Raw genomic sequence first — 20,947 nt, forward strand, 5'->3', positions numbered from 1 at the left:
AGCCTTGGGGACCCTCGGGACAGCACATTGCACCTGTGTTCACCGCACAGAGGCAGCCCTTACAGCGACCCAGATGGAGACACCTCCATCCGTGAATGTGTAACCAGAATAGAGCCCAGCCACCTTGGGACCAGACGAACAGAGTTGAGCTCACATGAAACACGTGTTTCTCCTAAAGCCTTGAAAGGGTTTTCTAAAGTGTCTTCTTGTTGTTCAGTCACTAAGTCATGTCTGACTCTGCAACCCCATGGACTACAGAATGCCAGGCTCCCCTGGCATTCCCAAAATATCTTCCAGAGCTTGCTCAGACTCATGTCCACTGAGTCCATGATGCCATACAACCATCTCATCCTCTGTCTCCCCCTCCTCCTCCTGCCCTCAATCTTTCCCAGCATCAGGGTCTTTCCCAATGAGTCAGCTCTTCACATCAGGTGGCCAAAGTATTGGAGCTTCAGCTTCAGCTTCAGTCCTTCCAATGAATATTCAAGGCTGATTTCCTTTAGGATTGACTGGTTTGATCTCCTTGCTATCCAAGGGACTCTCAAGAGTCTTCTTCAGCCCCATAGTTCAAAAGCATCAAAAGTTACTAGAAGAGGCAAACACAGGAGAAGAAGGAGGGGGGCAGGGGTAAGGGAATATTCCAAACCCACAGCCCCCACCACCATCTCTCCAAACAACCCTTCCCCACCTCTCTCCAAAGTCACACAGCACAGCGAGCTCTCCCCTCCATCCCCCACCCACCGCAGACTCCATCGCCCTCTCTGCCTCCCCTCCTTGCCCCCTCCTCTCCGCCCTGCACTCCACTCCAAGCTCCCTCCTCCAGGAGGCTTTCCTCTGAGAGCAGCTCTAAGTGCTTTCTCTGGAAAATCGATTTAGCCTCTCGCCTCTTCTAAATATCTCCTGCCCATCATCCCATGAACACACCGAGGCTGGGGGGAGGAAGGCCAGCCAAGGCTGAGGGGAAAATGTGTGTGTCACAGACACTCATCACTCATTCTACCAGATGATGGGGAAGATCCTGGGCTGCAGCTGAAGATACCTCATCTCCGTCACTCAGGAAGTATGTGACCTCCAGTGGGACATTTAAGCCTTGGACTTTGACTTAGGGCAGAAACCGGGAGCAGGGGCTCCTCCCCCTGGGATGAGAGATGCCGTGAACTTTGAACCTGCTGGATCTGGGGCAGAGGAGTGAGAGACAGGATCATATCCTATCCTGGGGAAACAGATCCAAACAGAAGGATGCTTCTGCAACACAGTCGGTCTGTGGTCCTCCAAAGCGTCACAAAGGACACAGGACTCTAGAGAGACATGACGGCTGAAGGCGGTATGATCTGGGGGTGGATCGCTAACGAGGGATGGGGGGGAGGGTATCTATAAAGGACATTATGGACACAGCTGGAGTGTGTGCATGGATCACACAGTAGATCATCATTTTGAGTCCATGTCCCATCTCATGAATCTGATGAAATGTATAGAGGGTGTGTAAGAAGATGCCCCTGTGTTTGGGAGACACACTGAAGTGTTGACTGGCAAAACCCAGGACTCTCCAGCTTTTTCAAATGTTTCAGAAATTAAAAATAGCCCAAGTGTATACATGCATGCATGTATATGATACATATATACTATATATGGACTTCCCTGGTGGCTCATATGGTAAAGAATCTGCCCGCAATGCAGGAGACCCAGGTTCAGTCCCTGAGTCGGGATGATCCCCTAGAGAAGTAAATGGCAACCCACTCCAGTGTTTTTGTTTGAAAAACCCCTTGCACAGAGGATCCTGGCAGGCCACTGTCCATCGGGTTATAAAGAGTCAGACACGACTGAGTGACTAACACACACATACTATACTTATGGTTTATATATATATATGGAGAGAACAGTGCCAAATGCTAACAAATAGGAAATCTGATAACTTTTTGGTGGCCTTATTTTAATGAGTTTCCTATGGAAGCATTTCAAAACAAAGAGTTAAAAAGAAAAACAACAGTGGTACACAGGAGTCCTGTGGTTATGAATTTTAAAATAACAAAGAAGCTTGTTACCCAACTCTCATTCAACAAGGATTTGCTGAGCACCTGCTATATGTCAGACACTGCTAGGAACTGGGGCATGGGGGAAAAGAAGCCCCAGTCTAGAAGGCAAGACCAAGGTCAGGAGTGCAGAGGGCTCTGCTGTGTACTCCCCCATCCTCCTTGGACCCCAAGGCTCTCGTGCCCAGGAGGCCCTTCCCAGGAACTGCCCATACCTGAAGGCATCTACTTTGGCACTCCCCTCCCGGAATCTGATGGTTAGTCATTTGGGGGTCCAGGTAAAGGTTGCTGGCCCCTTGTCTGGATTCGGGGTAACAATAAAGGCCTCTCAGCTTCAGCTCTCCCACAGGGTCAGCCAGACCCTTGGGGAGACAGCACGGCAATTCAACTTCTCCCTTTGCCAAGAGCACACGACCGAAGACTCAGGGTTTGTGCCCAAGGAAACTGAGAACTCTTAAGTCCCAGCCGGAATCAAATGCCAGAGTCAGAGCAGGCAAAGTCGAAGTGGGTTCTCAAAGGAACGATTGACAGAAGTGTGGGTAGAGTGTGGTGAGACCACAAGGGACAAGGCAGTGAGCTGGGGCTGGGAGCAACCAGGCTGTGGTTACCCCTACAAGGGAAGCCCCCAGAGAGAGTGGTCATGTGGAGCAGGGTCCTTTGCAGAGACGCAGCCAGCCTGAGAGAGCCTTGCAGAGGGAGACCCATGCCCCCTCCATTCACCCCACCTGCACTGAGTCACCCCCCCGCCCCGGGGCTCAGGGCACAAGGGATGGAGAAGGTGAGGGTGGGTCTGGGGACAGGTGGAAAACAGGAAATGGCAACCCACTCCAGTATTCTTGCCTGGAGAATCCCATGTGTAGAGGAGCCTGGTGGGCTACAGTCTGTGGGTTGCAAAGACTTGGATAGGACTGAGTGACTGACACTTTTACTTTCACTTCAGGGCCCAATATTCCACCTTTGGATCTCATTCCTTTGAGAATCTGATGGGAGTTCTAAACTCTCCCAGGGAAATGGAACCTAAACCCACACACAACTTTGCACCTAATTTTGAGAATTTCATGGATGCTGCCCCAGGAAGGCACTATAGCATCAGTTACACAGTGCAGTGAGTGCTGTGGAGTGGTCCAAGTGGACCCTCAAATATGGGCTCTGGAAGGGAGGAGAAAAGCAGAAGAAAGGGAGGAAGTGCCAGTACCCTTATCCTACATAGCTGGGAATCGAGAGTTACATCAGCAACTGTTGTTGGAATAGGATGTTCTCCTGCAGAAACCAGAAACAGTCTCAGAAAGTTCACACACTGGGAGCAGGGATCTAAATGCTCATCTGAGCAGAGGGCTGCGGGCTGAGTGAAAGTGAAAGTGAAGTCGCTCAGTCGTGTCCGACTCTTTGCAACCCCGTGGACTGTAGCCCACCAGGCTCTTCCGTCCATGGGATACTCCAGGCAAGAATAGTGGAGTGGGTTGCCATTTCCTCCTCCAGGGGATCTTCCCAACCCAGGGATCGAACCCAGGTCTCCCGCATTGCGGGCAGAGGCTTTAACCTCTGAGCCACCAGGGAAGCTGAGTACCTACTGTCTAATGATGGGGACTAAAGAATGGAGGTACAAGTTTGAGATCTGGAGTTTGGAGAGAAAAACATAAACTGGAACTAACTTCCAAAAGATGTTGTCTCTCGGACAGATAGGAAAGCTCAGCAGGTGAGGTGCAGCTGTTTTCATGTTAATATTTTCTGATACGTCTGAGTTGTTGTCACATATGTGTGTGTGTGTGTATGTAGTGTATATTACTTTGATAAACAAAAATAACTTTTATTTTAAAAGCCTTGCTTTGTGTCTGCCCTTGTCTCTACCCCTGCAGGTCCCCGAGGCAGGCAAACCCTGCATCCCTCCAGCAGGCTGGCTCACTCCCACCTGCGGAGCAGAAACAGCCCTGCTTCTGCCACCTAATTCTGTGTCACAAAACCCCAAAAATGCTGACTCAAAACAGTAATGCATTCTTTCTCACCATTCTGTGGATTGGCCAGGTGGTCCCGGCTGGGAGCTCAGGAGAGCGGTTAACCAGAAGCCTCTGTTGCTGTGTGTGTATGTGTGTGTGTGTGTGTGTGTGTGTGTGGTGTGTGTGCATATGGTGCATGGTGTGTGTGCGTGGTGTATGTGTGCATGGTATGTGTGTGGTGTGTGGTGTGTGTGTGTGTGTGTGTGTGTGTGTGGTGTGTGGTGTGTGTGTATGGTATGTGTGTGTGGTGTGTGTGTGCATATAGTGTGGGGTGTGTGTGTGTGTGTGTATGTGTGTGTATGGTGTGTGTGTGCATATGGTGTGTGGTGTGTATGGTATGTGTGTGTAGTGTGTGTGTGTATGGTGTATGGTGTGTGTGTGTGGTGTATGTGTGCATGGTATGTGTGTGGTCTGTGTGTAGTGTGTGTGTGTGCATATGGTGTGTGGTGTGTATGGTATGTGTGTGTATGGTGTGTGGTGTGTGTGTATGGTATATGTGTGTATGGTGTGTGTGTGCATATGGTGTGTGGTGTGTATGGTATGTGTGTGTATGGTGTGTGGTGTATGTGTGTATGGTGTGTGGTGTGTGTGTGTGTGGTATGTGTATGTATGGTGTATGTGAGTGTATGGTGTGTGGTGTGTGTGTATGGTATGTGTGTGTATGGTGTATGTGAGTGTATGGTGTGTGGTGTGCATGTGTGTGGTGTATGTGTGTATGGTATGTGTATGTATGCTGTGTGTGTGTATGGTGTGTGGTGTGTGTGTATAGTGTACGTGTGTATGGTGTGTGTGTGTATGGTGTGTGTGTGTGCATATGGTGTGTGGTATGTGTGTGTGTGGTGTATGTATGTATGGTATGTGTGTGTGCGGTGTATGTGTGTATATGGTATGTGGTATGGGGGGGTATGTGTATGTGTGCATATGATGTGGTGTATGCGTGTGTGTGTGTGCTGTGTGTGCACATATGGTGTGGTGTGTGTGTGTGTGTGTGTGTGTATGGTGGGTGTGTGCATGTGGGGGCATGTGTGTGTGTGTGTACGCTATGTGTGTGTGCGGGCAAAGCCATTCTGCACAAGTGTTTCCTGAATGTCTGTCCAGGTGCAACCTGCAAGGACTCAGGTCGAGGGTCCCAGGTCCCAGCCTGTCTCACTCGGGAGGGAGACCATTGTGACAGGGTGAGAAGGGAGGGGAAGGACCAGTGGCCAGATAAGCATCTTAGTGGGCCTTCTGACAGTCTTTCAAGGCTTCTAGGCAAGAGAGTAACAGACAAGACAGTCACACCCACTGAACTCCCCAGGTGGATGTGTGGATCCATCATTAGACCAGTATGTGGGCTATTGTCTCTGAAGGAGACACAGAAATCTGGAGCACACATTGCCTCTAGGAAGGGACAGAAAAAGGGAGAGACCCTTGAGTATGAATTCTGTATCTTCTGGGTTTTATTTCATGTGAGCAGCTCTTCAAAAGCAGAATAAAACTTAAGATTGATCCTGGCAAAGTAGACAGTAGTTCACCCGAGTTTCTTCATAAAGAGGAATCAGTCAAATCCAAATTGAAGAGAATTCTGCAAAACAAATGGGTTTCCTGGATGGCTCAGCAGGTAAAAAGTCCACCTGCAACACAGGAGATGTGGGTTCAATCTCTAGATCAGGAAGATCCCCTGGAAAAGAAAATGGCAACCTACTCCAGTATTCTTACCTGGGAAATCCTATGGACAGAGGAGCCTGGAAGGCTACAGTTCATGGGCTCGAAGAGTCAGACACGACTGAGCAACTAAGCATGCACGCATAACTGCCAAACGAACAACCTGAACGCTTCAAAATACCAGCGTCTGGAAAGACAAGATGGGTAGGAGAAGGTTCAGATGAGAGACGGTAGAGAAGACCCAACAGTGGGGGGAGGTGGTGGGCCTTATATGGACCCTGGATCAAGAGGGAAAGGCCAGGATTAGGAAAACTGGCAAAATCTGAATATTGACCCCAGAGAGAGACCAGATGTGCCTCTGTGTAAGATTCACTGGTGTGATAAGGGTTTTGTTCTTATGAAGGAGAGTGATCATGTCTTAGAATAGATGTGCAGACCTACCTGCACAAAATGTACAACTTTCAAATAATCCAGGGGAAAAAAAAGAACCAAGAAGAAAAGAAGGAAGGAAATATTACTGATTTTTTTTGGACCAATGTCTGTGTTTCTATAGCGAGATAGAGTAAATGTGGCAAAATGTTAACTGGTGATGAATTTGACAGTTATTATTCTCGCAGTTTTCTGTGGCTGAAAATTTTTTCAAATGAAAAGTCAGGGTAAAATTAAGATGAATGCAAAATAAAAATTCTTTTTAAACAATTGCTTATGAAAGGAAAAAATAATAAGTGTTAACAGATTCTAGAATGAATGTTGAAACTTTTCATATTTTAGTCAAAAACACATTGCTCCCCTGGACGGCAGTGGCCAGCTGACCTGACCCCTCCTGCGGGTGACATGACGCTCAGGCTTCCAGATGCCTTTTTAAAAACACTCACCCTGACTCCACACAAAGGGAGAAACAAATCACGGTAAAGGCGCTGAGGGAGCCACACGGTCAGAAAATTCTCCGTTCTTTGCAAGCATGTAGATGTTTCCAACAGTGCAATGACCTGACCTTTTTCACACACCAAGCCAAAGTCATTTTTCTTTGAATAAGCTCAGATTTAGAACAAGAAAATTACCCAGGTGGCCTTTAAAGCGCGAGTGTGATTGTGGGAGCTCCCAGCACCAGAGCAGCGAGAGGGGCCAGGTTGATGGCGGTGACTTGGGTCCATTGGACCAGTGATGTCCATCCTTCCACACGCAGGTGCCGGTCGGTTCACCATGAATTCAGAGTGTGGACTGGCCACCACGCTGCATTTCCGGTAAAACTGGAGATAATAAGAAAGGAAACTCATTACCATTCATGGTCGCCCAGCAGTGAGTTGGCCCTGATAGACGTCTGCAGAGGAGGGTGTTAATAGTACCAGGGGGCACCCAGGGAGAGGGGTCCTGGCTGGGCCACTAGTGCCTGAAGAGGGGAATCCTGAGATGCAAAGAGGTGTGGAAAACTGGGGGTGCTGAGGACAAGGTCTTGAGTTTGACCCTGGGTATTCAGATTCAGGATCCAATCCTGAGCTGGCGCAGTCTCTCCAAGCCTCATCACCTGCATCCCTAAACCGGGCGGGTGAGGAGCCACCAAGAGGTGTGCTCTGAAGATAAAGAGAGGGGAAGCCTCTGAAGCCCCCGGGTGTAGATGAGCACAGACCAGACCTGGACATGCTCCACGGGGACCAGACCTGGGGTTCCTCCATCACTGCGCAGGGGCGAGTGGAAGGTGTGCTTTCTGGCCCCAGTGGGGAAAGTAGGGAAGGTGGGACCAAGGAGCCGCCCCCCAATGAGAAAAGAGATGCCTCATGAACTGCAGGGCTTCTGCTTCCCCGCGTGGAATTTGCAAGTTTGGATTCTGAACTGAACCATTCAAGAAAATGGGGCTGAGACTAAGGCAGGACCTGTCACCTACCTCTCCACCAGCTCCCCACTAAATACGTGTCGAAGAAAGCAGTTTCATAGTTTATATCTATGGAGAAAAGAGGGAGCCTTCAGAAGAATATGATTCACTGGGACAACTGGGTGGCCACCTGGGAAAAATAAAGCAGGATCCCCACCTTACTCCTCAGCCCAAAATAGACACAAGAAAAGATGCTCGGCAACACTACTCATCAGAGAGATGCAAATCAAAACCACAATGAGATGTCAGCTCACACCTGTCAGAATGGCCACCATCAAAAAGACCACAGATAACAAATGCTGGTGACAATGTGCAGGAAAGGGAATACTCACACTCTGTTGCTGGGAATGGAAAGAGGCAGCCACTATGGAAAACATACAGAGGTTCCTCAAAAAATGAAAAATAGAATTACCATATGAGCCAGCAATACTACTCCTGGGTATTGTCTTGAAGAACACAAAATACTAATTTGAAATATTATTTAATTTGAAATATCTGTTATATGCACCCCTATGTTCATTGCAGCATTATTTGCAATAGCAAGATATGGAAGTAACCTAAGTGCCTACCAGTATATGAATGGGTACTGATTAGTTTTTATATATGGATACAGTTTAGGTTTTATATATATATATATACATACACACACAGAGACACACAGAATATTAGTCATTAAAAAGAATTTAATTTTGCCATTTACAACAACACAGATAAATCTAGAGTGTTTTATGCTAAGTGAAATAAGTCAGATAGAGAGGGACAAATACTGCACACGGTATTTTCATTATATGTGGAATCTAACAAACAAAACAGAAACAGATTCATAAATACAAAGAAGAAACAGGTGGTCACCAACAGGTCAGGGGTTGAGTAAAATAGCTGAAGGAGATGAAGAGCACAAACTTCCAATTACAAAATAAATAATTCACAGGGATGTGGTTTACAGCTAATAGAATACAGTAATAAATACTAATTTTTATGTATGGTGACAGACGGTTACTAGAATTATTGCTATGATCATTTCATAATGCATTTGACTGTCAAATCACTATGTAGTACATCTGACAGTAGCATAATATTGTTCATCAACTACACTTCAATAAATAAATAAGTACGTAAATAAATAAATTCCAGATGGGTCAGAAATTTAAACATTAAAACAAACCATATAAGCATTAGGAAAAATGGAATAAGTTTTTAAAATAATCTCAGAGTGGGAAAGATTTTTCTCAGCAAAACAAAATCTGGAAGGCATTTTTTTTTAAGTAATAAATTTAATTATATTAAAATTTTAAATTCAAGTGTCAAATAAAAGTCCAAATATAAACAAAATACAAAGAGATTTACAACTTGGGGGTTGGCAAAGGCCAATTTCCTTAATATATAAAGCACTTCTAGATATCAATAAGAAAATAGCCAACTGAAGTGAAGTGAAAGTCGGTCATTTCCAACTCTTTCTGACCCCATGGATTGTAGCCCAGCAGGTTCCCCTGTCCATGGGATTCTCCAGGCAAGAATACTGGAGTGAGTAGCCGTTCCCTTCTGCAGGGGATCTTCCCAACCCAGGGGTCGAACCCAGGTCTCCCACATTGCAGGCGGATTCTTTACCATCTGAACCACCAGGGAAGTCCAGAAAAAGGCCAACAACCTAGTTAAAAAAAAAAAAAACCAAGATGGGGAATGCCCTGGTGGTCCAGTGTTTAAGACTCCGCGTTTCCACTGCAGGGGGTATGGGTTCAATCCCTGGTCCAGGAACTAAGATCCTACATGCTAGGTGGTACAGCCAAAAAAAAAAAAAAAAGATGGGAAAGGTTAGAAAAAAACTTATAGAAATGGGAATAAAGGGTCTTTGAACATAATGAGAAGATGCTTTAACCACACTGGTATAAAGAAGAAAGAATTATAATGACTACTATGTACCAATTACTTTTAGCTCCTGGGCTGGCAAATATCAAAAAGTTTTATGGCCCTCTGTGTTGGTGAGGGTGTAGAGAAACAGACGCTCTCAAATATTGTTGATGGGACTTAAGAAATCAGTACAGTCGCCCCAGAGGGCATTTTGACAATATTTATCAAAACTAAAAATGCACATATCTTTTGGCCAAGAACACCACTGCCAGGATTTATCCTGCAGACACACAGGCACTTGTGCCAAGCAGTCTAGTTACAAAGATAAAGATGCTCACTGTGGCTTAGAGAGATAGCAAGATTGGGAGCAACCCAAAGGCCTGTATATTTGGTTAAACAAATATACAACCCTACAAGGGACACTAGCAGCCACTTTTTAAAATGAAGAAGCACTTTCTGTGCCCATACAAAACTATCTCCAAAATATATTAAATGAATTTATATACAGTTGCCCCTCCCACAGTGGGATTAGGTTCAGGCCCCCACCCCCACCTCCAGCCACACCCCAAAATCCTCAGATGCTCAAGTTCCTCATATAAGATGGTGTAATGTTTGCATATGATAGACCTCCGTCCTCCCATAAACTTTAAACCATCTCTAGATTACCTACAATACCTAATACAATGCTGGCCCACACAGCAAATCCAGGTTTTGCTTTTTGGAACTTTCTGGAATTTGGGGGAGGAATTTTTTAAATTTATTTATTTTTAATTGAAAAGTGAAAGTGAAAGTCCCTCAGTCGTGTCTAGTTCTTTGGGACCCCATGGACTATACAGTTCATGGAATTCTCCAGGCCAGAATACTGGAGTGAGTAGCTGTTCCCTTCTCCAGGGGATCTTCCCAACCCAGGGATCCAACCCAGGTCTCCCGCATTGCACGCAGATTCTTTACCATCTGAGTCACCGGGGAAGCCCAAGAATACTGGAGTGGGTAGACTATCCCTTCTCCAGCAGATCTTCCCAACTTGGGAATCGAACTGAGATCTCCTGCATTGCAGGCCAATTCTTTACCAACTGAGCTATCAGGGAACCCCTTTTAATTGAAAGATGATTGCTTTACAGTATTGTGTTTGTTTCTGCCAAACATCAACATGAATCAGCCATAGGTATACCTATGTCCCCTCCCTTTTCCTCCCTCCCACCTCCCTCCGCATCCCACCCCTCTAGGTTGTTTCAGAACCCCCATTTGAGTTCCCTGAGTCACACGACAAATTCCCATTGGCTCTCTATTTTACATATGGTAATGTATGTTTCCATGTTACACTCTCCGTATATTCTACCCTCTCTTTCCTCCTTTGGGGGAATATTTTTGATCCACAATTTATTGAACTCATAGTGTGGAACCTGCAGATAGGAAGGGCTGACTGTGTGTGTGTGCATGTGTGCCCTGCATATAATATATTTATATGTACATACAAATGTATATAATCTATATTATACATTTATACATACCTTCCACAAAATATACACATATATATGCTTGCAGGGACGACCTCTTGAAGACGCACAGGTAGTGGTTCTCTCTAGAGAAGAAGAAGGGATAGAGGGGTGAAGCCACTTATGCTTCATGTGTGATTATACTAACATGTAGATGTTTCACCTGTTTTGAAAAATAACACACATTACACTTGGGTAGATCAGCTACGTCTTCCTCATGGACAAGTTCAATCCCTCAAGACAGAAACCAGACTCCTAGGGGACCCCACAGGTGATGTAGGCTTAGAAATGGAGAGACCCATTGGAGGGCCCAGTGCACCCCGCTGCTCTACGCTGGAGCCAGCCCCAAACCCACTTCTGACAAACTGGCCAGGCAGAGAGAGATTGATGGTGTGGGGAAAGGGGTGGTGGGCTCTCCTAAGCCAGGAGCCAGTCACTTCCAGGAGAAGAATGAAGAAGGAGACAGGGCCAGGACAAGACTCAAGGAGGTGGCTGGGTGGGGGAGGGCCGCTGAGAGGGGCCTGGCTCGGCCCAGGGCAGGGTGGAGGTGCGAAGAGTCCCTTCCCAGACAAAGACCTGGGCCCAGCAGCCTCTGAGCAACTCAAAAGTCCCACAAGGCTGGAAGCAGCCCCCCAACTCCATTAGCCATATTTCCGCCCAGAAGTCAGCCTGTGTTTGCGGCCACCACACAGGCTGGACTGAGTCAAGGAATTCCAAGAACAGCTGGCTCCTGCACCACCAGGCGACCCCCCACCAGACATGCGGTTGACCTAGACTTGGGTCTGCACTCTGTAACATCAGCCATTTCTCTGCGCCCAAGTTTTCCCCTCTATGTCTCAGTTAAGTGTTCCTTTTGGAAACTTTCAGCCCTTTTATGGCATAGTTAAGGGGAGAGGAATTTTTCCAGAACTCAAAAGACGCTAGTTTAGCTGGGTTGGGAGGAGAGGGTGATTTCGAGGAGAAGAGCCGGAGCAGCTGTGGCTGGGGTGAGGGTGGAGGGACAAAGTGAGACCTTGGGAAGTGGGGGACTGGGCTCCTCCAGGCCTGGGCCCCCCGTCCCAGGGGCCACGGGTGCTGAGTCTCGACGGCCTACACACATCACAGCTCTCTAGCCTTTGGTCCTCCAGTACCTCTCATCACCCCTTAAGTCTCCTCCCCTGGCACTGTCGACATGCAACACACATTTCAAATGTCCCCTGCCAGCCCCGGGCCCCAGTGGTCCCCCTCCTCCCCGCAGCTTGCCTTCACCTCTCTCCAGTGACACCGGAGAGAAAAACTGCTGGGAAAAAGAACTTTCTGGAATCCACCCCAGCTAAAGTTGCTAAGAGCAACTCAGAGGAGAGCAAGTAAAGTCCATAGAGGCCACCAACCCACCCAGGCTCCAGGGACTTGCAGGGACTTCCGGGGGTCTTCGGAGCCCCGTTCAGTCTGCCTACTCAGACCCCCTCGGCCCAGCGTTTCTGTGAGGCGTCTGCTTTCTCCACTCTGTTGTCTTCCTCCTGTGGCTTGTTGATTTCCTGCCAAACCATTTCCCTCCTGGCTCCAAACTTCTGTCGGGAAAGAAATGAAATCAGCACTTGGAGGGCTGGAAGGGGAAAAACAGCTGCTTCTAACAAAGTGGGGTGGGGGAGGGGCTGACGAGCAGCTGGATCCTGGTGGAAAAGGAAGCGTCTGGTGGGGGCGCCGAGCTCATAGCTGGAGGGGCAAACTCACGGCCCAGCGGGCACCAGGATGGAGGCTTCCTATGGGCGTCTTGGGCTGCAGTCTTCAGAGGCAAACACATCTCATGTCCACATTAACCACCATGTGTTTCCCTCCACTTGATAGATGTGAGTCCAGCATCTTTCCTCTTGACTCTCCTATGAAGAAAAATTATAGTGCATGTGTTTGGAACATGATAGAGAACAATGGGGGCTGTGGCATCAGGACCCTCCACTAATATTGATCAGCACGGGAAGATGCACGGCCTCCACCAATTGTGGCCACGTGGAGCGTGGGCCTCCAATAATAAATCTGACCTAGAGACCCGGATTCTTGTGCACAAATCGCCTGAGATTTAAATGTTGGCAACTAGCTTCCCTGGTGGCTCAGACAGTAAAGAATTTGCCTGCAATGCAGGAGACCCAAGTTCGATCCCTGGGTCAGAAAGATCCCCTGGAAGAAGGGAATGGACTCTGGTATTCTTGCCTGGAGAACTCCATGGACAGAGGAGCCTGATGGGTTACAGTCCAGGGGGTCACAAAGAGTCAGACACGACTGAGCAACTAACAATGAGTGCAGAGGCCTTAAGGCACTGGCAGACCAGCTCACTGGGGGCTGAGCAAAATTAATGTGAGAGCTGGGCTGACAGATCAGAGGCGGAGACCCTGCTTTATGGGTGAAAGCTGATGCATGGACTTGGCTGATCGGGCCATCCTGGCTTGGAGTGGGCAATGCCAGGGGCCCCACCCACACCGGGTCTCCTTTTAACAGCATGTATCGCTGTCTCCTCCCTGCTCAAAAGGGCTTTTCCTCTCTGGAGAGTGCCCCTGGGGCTCATCCTTGAAAGGCTGCCCGTCTGCCACAGTTTCCTTGCCTGGAGACAGTGAGCCTGGAGCACTGGAACTTCACATTCTTCTTCCACAGCCCACTCATCCACCATATTTGGTGAAGGACTAACAGGAGTATGGACATTTGGCCCTCTTGCCTCTAGTCAGGATAACCCTGAGCATCCCTCATGCTCCAGGTGTCCCAAGGCTAACACACCCTCTGCGGGACTCTGCCTAAAATTGCTCCCACTGTGGCCTTCCCCCTGTCCTGACCTGCTTTCTCCATTCCCTTCGAAGTTTCTCCTGGGAGAACTTCCTTAATAAACCACAGGCACACGAGCCCTTGTCCCAGGATCTGTTCTGGAGGCCCCTCCCGTAGACACAGCGAGGCCAATAGACAACTCTGCCTACAGTGGAAAAAAGAAGTTTGCCAGGAGCTGAAACCACAGTTAGAGAGCCTCAGAACTGTCAAAGGACACTGCCTTTTCTGAGAATCAGCTTAGGATGCTCAGGGCTCCCACAACCCCTCTACTCTCCTCTCCCACCCCACCCCTTCCTCTGCAGGTCACCCTTCTTTTACCTTGTGGTTGCTCCCAAAGCTCCCCCTCCCCCAGGTCCACCCCCCACCACCTGGCAGCCAAGCAGACTGTATGTCTGACCCCACCCTAGGCCCAGGGGTGGGACTTGACTGGTAAAAGCCAATTTCAGTAAGTCCCAGCCCCGTTGCATAGTGGCTGGTACAAATAACCCACCTGGAAATCATTTAGAAAACAAACAAAAAAATTTCCCAGGGAATGCTCTGGGGAGTGAGGCAGAAGTAACTCAGTTATTTTGAAGATGGAAATTCTAGAAGACAGATGCAACCTTGATATGAAGGCTTGGAAAATGAGGGAAGTCAGTGAGAATAGGGGTTAGGGTTAGCAGCCAGACTGGATGGTTGTAATGGACTCTATGGCTTCCCCGATGGCTCAGTGGTAAAGAACCCACATGCCAATGCAGGAAACGTAAGAGACTCGGGTTCAATCCCTGGGTCAGGAAGATCCCCTGGAGAAGGGAATGGCAACCCACTCCAGTATTCTCGCCTGGGAAAATCCCATGGACAGAGGAACCTGGTGGCCTACAGTCCACGGGGTCGCAAAGAGTCTGACATGACTGAGCAGGCACTCATGCACAGAAGAGGTCGGATGAGGAAACAGAAGAGAAAGGAGGACCAGAGACCAAACCTGGGGTCTGTTGGTTGCAACCAAAAGCACCTAGGAAGTGAAGGAAGCCAGTTACTGCTGTGGGCAGCTGGGACACCCAGGACAGACATGACCACCAGAGAGAGGCAAGGGCCTCAGAGTTACCCCAACCAAGGGGGAGGGAGCTGGGGCATTTACCCATCAGCTCCCACCAGCCAGAGCAGCAAGGCTCCCACTAGAATCCTCAGAGGAGTTTTTTTTCAAACTCACGATCCAGGCATCCACATCCAGAGATCCTGGGTTCACGAGCCCTGGCACTAGGGCTGGAGAAAGCTCCCCAGGGAATCCATGTGCACAATACAGCTTGGGAAGCCCCAGTCTCGCTGACTTCTCGGATCCCTTGGAGCCTGCAGGCTCGGGGCCTCCCTGAATAAGTTCAGCTGAGGATGGAAACCCTGGGAAAGCCGCCAGTGCAGCTGGAGATAAATCACTCATGGGCCGGGACCGCAGCCGGTGGAGGCTTGAGAAGCGGGGGTTTTGGCCTTCACTCCACTGTTTGCGCTCCCGTGACCAGAACGGAGCCTGAGCCACAGACGTTCTTTTCAGGAGGAAAGAAAAAATGTCAAGCATATTTTCTGAGGTTTAATTTCCTCCCAGTGTCCTGAAGAAACCTTCCTAAAGCTCAGACAGCCTCAACCCGAGTCTCCAGTATAACATCAAAGACTTTGAAATTGATACCCAGTGTGATTTTGCTAAAGTAAATAAAAACCAGGGGAGGAGGAAAATTAAAAAGAGCCTGGGTCTAGGAGAGGCCGAATCTCCACCGAGAAGGTGAAAAAAAAGACTGGTTGGGGTGGGGGAGGGGCAGAATTCTGAGAGTTTCAAATTCAGGGAAAGGGTTGCCAGATTCAGCAAATAAAAAAGCCTTGTTCAATCAAAAACTGGATGCCTAGTTCAATTTGAATTGCAGATGAACACTGAATAATTTTTTTTAGTGTAGAAGTGTGTCCTATGCAACACTGGGGGCATACTTATATTAAATATTGCATGGAGCAAGTATTAAAAGTTGCATGCATTGCCTATCTGAAATTCAAACTTAACTGGGTATCCTGGATTTTATCTGGCAACCCTAAAACCTACAGGTGAGTAGATAGGTCTCAACTGATTGTGCTGCGCTCAGTTGTGTCTGACTCTTTGCAACTCCATGGGACGTAGCCTGCCATGCTCCTCTGTCCATGGGATTCTCAGGCAAGAATATTGGAGTGGGTTGCCATTGCAACTGCTTCAGTTCAGTCAGTTCAGTCGCTCAGTCATGTCCAACTCTTTGTGATCCCATGAACTGCAGCACGCCAGGCCTCCCTGTGCATCCCCAACTCCCGGAATTTGCTCAAACTCATGTCCATCAAGTTGGTGATGCCATCCTACCATCTCATCCTCTGTCATCCCCTTCTCCTCCTGCCTTCCATCTTTCCCAGCATCAGGGTCTTTTCCAATGAGTTAGTTCTTCGCATCAGGTGGCGGAAGTATTGGCGTTTCAGCTTCTGCATCAGTCCTTCCAATGAATATTCAGGACTGATTTCCTTTAGGATTGACTGGTTTGATCTCCTTACTGTCCAAGGGACTCTCAAGAGTCTTCTCTAACACCACAGTTCAAAAGCATCAATTCTTCAACACTCAGCTTTCTTTATAGTCCTGCTCTCACATCCATACACAACTACTGGAAAAACCATAGCTTTGACTAGATGGACCTTTGTTGGCAAAGTAATGTCTCTGCTTTTTAACATGCTGTCTAGGTTAGTCACAGCTTTTCTTCCAAGGAGCAAGCGTCTTTTTATTTCATAGCTATAGTCACCATCTGCAGTGATTTTGGAGCCCCCAAAATTAAAGTATGTCACTGTTTCCATTGTTTCCCCATCTATTTGCCATGAAGTGATGGGACCAGATGCCATGATCTTAGTTTTCTGAATGTTGAGTTTTAAGCCAACTTTTTCACTCTGCTCTTTCACTTTCATCAAGAGGCTCTTTAGTTCTTCTTTGCTTTCTGCCATAGGGTGAGGTTATTGGTATTCCTCCTGGCAATCTTGATTCTAGCTTGTGCTTCATCCAGCTTGGCATTTTGCGTGATGTACTCTGCATATAAGTTAAATAAGCAGGGTGACAATATACAGCCTTGACGTACTCCTTTTCCTATTTGGAACCAGTCTGTTGTTCCATGTCCAGTTCTAACTACTGCTTCTTGACCTGCATACAGATTTCCCAGGAGGCAGGTAAGGTGGTCTGGGATTCCCAACTCTTTAAAAATTTTCTACAGTTTGTCATGATCCACACAGCCAAAGGCTCTGGCGTAGTCAATAAAGCAACATTAGATGTTTTCCTGGAGCTCTCTTGCTTTTTCAATGATCCAATGGATGTTGGCAATTTGATCTCTGGTTCCTCTGCCTTTTCTAAAACCAGCTTGAACATCTGGAAGTTCATGGTTTACGTACTGTTGAAGCCTGGCTTGGAGAATTTTGAGCATTATTTTGCTAACATGTGAGATGAGTGCAACTGGGTGGTAGTTTGAACATTCTTTGGCATTGCCCTTCTTTGGGATTGGAATGAAAACTGACCTTTTCCAGTCCTGTGGCCACTGCTGAGTTTTCCAAATTTGCTGGCATGTTGAGTGCAGCACTTTAACAGCATCATCTTTTAGGATTTGAAATAGCTCAACTGGAATTCTATCACCTCCACTAGCTTTGTTTTTAGTGATGTTTCCTAAGGCCCACTTGACTTTACACTCTGGGATGTCTGGCTCTAGGTGAGTTGATCACACCATCATGGTTATCTGGGTCATGAAGATCTTTTTTGTATAGTTCTTTTGTGTATTCTTGCCCCCTTTTCTTAATATCTTCTGCTTCTGTTATGTCCATACCATTTCTGTCCTTCATTGTGCCCATCTTTGTATGAAATTTTCCCTTGGTATAATTTTCTTGAAGAGATCTCAAGTCTTTCCCATTCTATTGTTTTCCTCTATTTCTTTACATCAGTTGCTGAGGAAGGCTTTCTTATCTCTCCTTGCTATTCTTTGGAACTCTACATTCAGATGCTTATATCTTTCCCTTTCTCTTTGCTTTTCACGTCTGTTCTTTTCTCAGCTATATGTAAGGCATCCTCAGAAAACCATTTTGCCTTTTCGCATTTCTTTTTCTTGGGGATGGTCTTGATCACTGCCTCCTATACAATGTCATGAACCTCTGTTCATAGTTCTTCAAGCACTCTGTCTATCAGATCCAATCCCTTGAATCTATTTCTCACTTCCACTGTTTAGTCGTAAGGCATTTGATTTAGGTCATACCTGAATGGTCTAGTGGTTTTCTCTACTTTCTTCAACTTAAGTCTGAATTTGGCAATAAGGAGTTCATGATCTGAGCTACAGTCAGCTCCCGGTCTTGTTTTTGCTGATTATATAGCTCTTCTCCATCTTCGTCTGCAAATCAATCTGATTTTGGTATTGACCATCTGGTGATGTCCATGTGTAGAGTCTTCTCTTGCATTGTGCCCACAATAGTAGATAAATGGTCATCTGAGTTAAATTCACCCTTTCCAGTCCATTATAGTTCACAATTCCTAAAATGTCGCTATTCATTCTTGCTATCTCCTGTTTGACCACTTCCTATTTACTTTGATTCATGGACCTAACATTTCAGGTTCCTATGCAATATTGCTCTTTACAGTATCAGACTTTACTTCCATCACAAGTCACATCCACAACTGGGCTCTGTTTTTGCTTTGGCTCTGTTTCTTCACTCCTTCTGGAGTTATTTCCCTACTCTTTTCCGGTAGCATACGGGCACCTACCAATCTGGGGAGTTCATCTTTCAGTGTCATATATTTTTGCCTTTTCATACTGTTTGTGGGGTTCTCAAAGCAAGAAAACTGAAGTGGTTTGCCATTCCCTTCTCCCATGAACCACATTTTGTCAGTACTCTCCACCATGACCCGTCCGTCTTGGGTGGCCCCACACGGCATGGCTCATAGCTTCATTGAGTTGGGCAAGGCTGTGGTCCATGTGATCAGTTTGATTAGTTTTCTGGGATTGTGGTTTTCATTCTGTCTGCCATCTGAGGGATAAGGATAAGAGGCTTATGGAAGCTTCCTGATGGGAGAGACTGACTGAGGGGGAAACTGGGTCTTGTTCTGATGGGCAACTGGTTAGGACTCCCTTACCTGGGTGTGAGAGTTACTGGTATCTCTGCTTAGGTAGAGTCTCTGGTCTCAGTGGGGGGGTCCCTGACCGGGCAGGTTGTCTCTGGCCTTCTATTTGTAGATAGAGTGGAAATGCCAGAAGAAGATGTGGAAGTAGATGGAAAAGAGAGGAAAGAAGGGAGGAGGGGGTCCAGATGAGGGTGTGGGTGAGGGGCGCCACATCCCCTGGCCAGCCCTCCCCGCTCCAACTCCACCCCACCGCACCCCCGCGCCGCAGGCCAGAGTAGAAACTGCCTCTCTCTCTGCCAACCGGGGATGTGGAGCGAAGGTCCGAAGACATCCGCCCCAGCCCAGCAGCGACTGGAGGGAGACTGAAGGCTTATTCACCCCGCTCGACTCGGGCTACCCCTTCCCCTTCCCCGCCCCACCCCCGTCCTCCACTTTTCTCCCGGGTTGCCTCCCTCCACCCTCCTCTTTCCCCACCAAATAAGGAACCGGAGGGGGAAGAGCCGCCGGCGAGGATGCCCGGGGGCTGCTACCCTCCCCTCCCCCCCCCCCCCCCCCCCCCCCCCCCGGCAGGAGCCGGCTGCCCAGCCGCTGGGGGCTGGGGCAGCAGCTGGAAGCGGCTCCTTGGGCCAAAGTCAGGGTCGGCGGCCGGCGGGCAGGAGGCTCGAGCCCCTGCAGGTGAGAAGGGCCGGGGGGCAGGCTAGATCCGGGCCGGCCCCGCGCTGCCTGCGGCCCCTTCGTGGAGGATGACGTGGCGGCGCGAGGCAGCGCCACGACTTTGCCCAGACTTCCAGCCCCCGGGATCCCGGGATCCGACCCAAAGAAAAGAACGCAGACCCAGGAGAGACGTGTCCGGAAGCCATCGACCATGGCCTAGGGAACACGGTTTAATAAATGCTGGTACATCAGCACAGTGCAATGTGACTTTATGTCTCCTGGCTCTCCTTAGGTGACCGATGGGTGACGGGCACCCTGCCAGCCTCTGGGTACACAAAGGTCGAGATAAGCTGGCTCTTTGGCTCTTTGCAGGGAGTGCGGCGGGGGGATGGGGTCACAAGGGCAACAACAGGACTTTAAGAGTTCAATCTCCAGAACCAGGTAGCCAGCAGCGGGTTTGAACACAGGTCTCTATCCTTGTGTGAGATGCGGACCTCAGAGGGACCTGGGGAGGGTCCAATGGGGTTCTGCCTGCGAGGCCCTTGGCACAGAGCCTGGCATGTAGGTGAAGCTGCCAACAGTCACTGATCGTCATTATTACTGTTACTATTACTATAGGAATGCAATAGGTACTGGGGGCTTCCCAGGTGGCGCAAGTGGCAAAGAACCTGCTTGCCCATGCAGGAGACATAAAAGACACGGTTTCAATCCCTGTGTCAGGAAGATCCCCTGGAAGAGGAAAGGGCAACCCAATCCAGTATTCTCGCGTGGGAAATCCCAAGGACAGAGGAGCCTGGCGGGCTACCATCCACAGGGTCGCAAAGAGTCAGACATGACTGAATCGACTTAGTACACAAGCAGGTGCTGTAACAGAAGAATGTGCAATGTAGGATGCGGGCACAGAGACCAACGGGCCAAGTACCCTAATAAAGGGCACAGAAGCTTCCAGGAGGACGCAGAACAGACGCACACTCTTAGCACAGAGGATGGGGTGTATCATTCTGCCTGGGGATGTCACCAAAGCTCCCATAGTTGGCCGCTCAGCTAGATCATGAAGGATATGAAGTTTGCTGGATAACAAGAAATGAAAAGGTGTTTCAGGTGGAAGCAAATATGTGGGCCAAGGAGGAGGAGAGAAGGGGCAGGGCGGGTTCCAAGATGGGCTTCTAAGTGTCTAGAGGCGACACAGATGAGTGAAGGGTTGCAGCTCTTCCCTCGTGAGCAGCTGCCCTCGACTGCGCATGTGCCAAGCTGGTCCTCCCTCTGTGAGTGTCTGGACCCCACCAGGCACAGCCTCCATCACAGCGAGGTCCCCGTCCTTTCAGCAACCACCTCAGCCCACTCAAGATGCTCTGAGGCTGACATCCAAAGGGAAGGTTCTGGGTCTTTTATCTTTCTCTTCTCACAATGATTCTTGGCCCTTGTGCAAATCTGCTTACCCTTTTCCAGCCACCTTTGAGCTCTTCACGGGTGAGTCATTTTTATGTCCATTGGCCAAAATCCAAGTG

General features: G+C 48.4%; 1 long non-coding RNA gene across 4 annotated transcripts; it reads right to left on the bottom strand.

Annotated features, from left to right (window-relative positions):
• Nucleotides 1-5,445: 5,445 nt before the first annotated feature.
• LOC122448326 lies at nt 5,446-14,986 on the bottom strand. Of its 4 annotated transcripts, XR_006271576.1 has the most exons (9): nt 13,684-13,925; nt 12,596-12,741; nt 12,257-12,432; nt 10,898-10,968; nt 7,871-7,925; nt 7,551-7,668; nt 6,730-6,918; nt 5,723-5,855; nt 5,446-5,637 (listed from the first exon to the last, which is right to left on the bottom strand). It is a non-coding gene; the product is annotated as an uncharacterized LOC122448326 (long non-coding RNA). The 4 variants fall into 4 exon arrangements; XR_006271575.1 differs by lacking the exons at nt 7,551-7,668; nt 13,684-13,925 and adding an exon at nt 14,862-14,986; XR_006271577.1 differs by lacking the exon at nt 7,551-7,668 and having other exon boundaries at nt 12,257-12,429.
• Nucleotides 14,987-20,947: the final 5,961 nt, after the last annotated feature.

Source organism: Cervus canadensis, chromosome 10 (assembly GCF_019320065.1).
Source record: "Cervus canadensis isolate Bull #8, Minnesota chromosome 10, ASM1932006v1, whole genome shotgun sequence".
Classification (NCBI taxonomy): domain Eukaryota; kingdom Metazoa; phylum Chordata; class Mammalia; order Artiodactyla; family Cervidae; genus Cervus; species Cervus canadensis.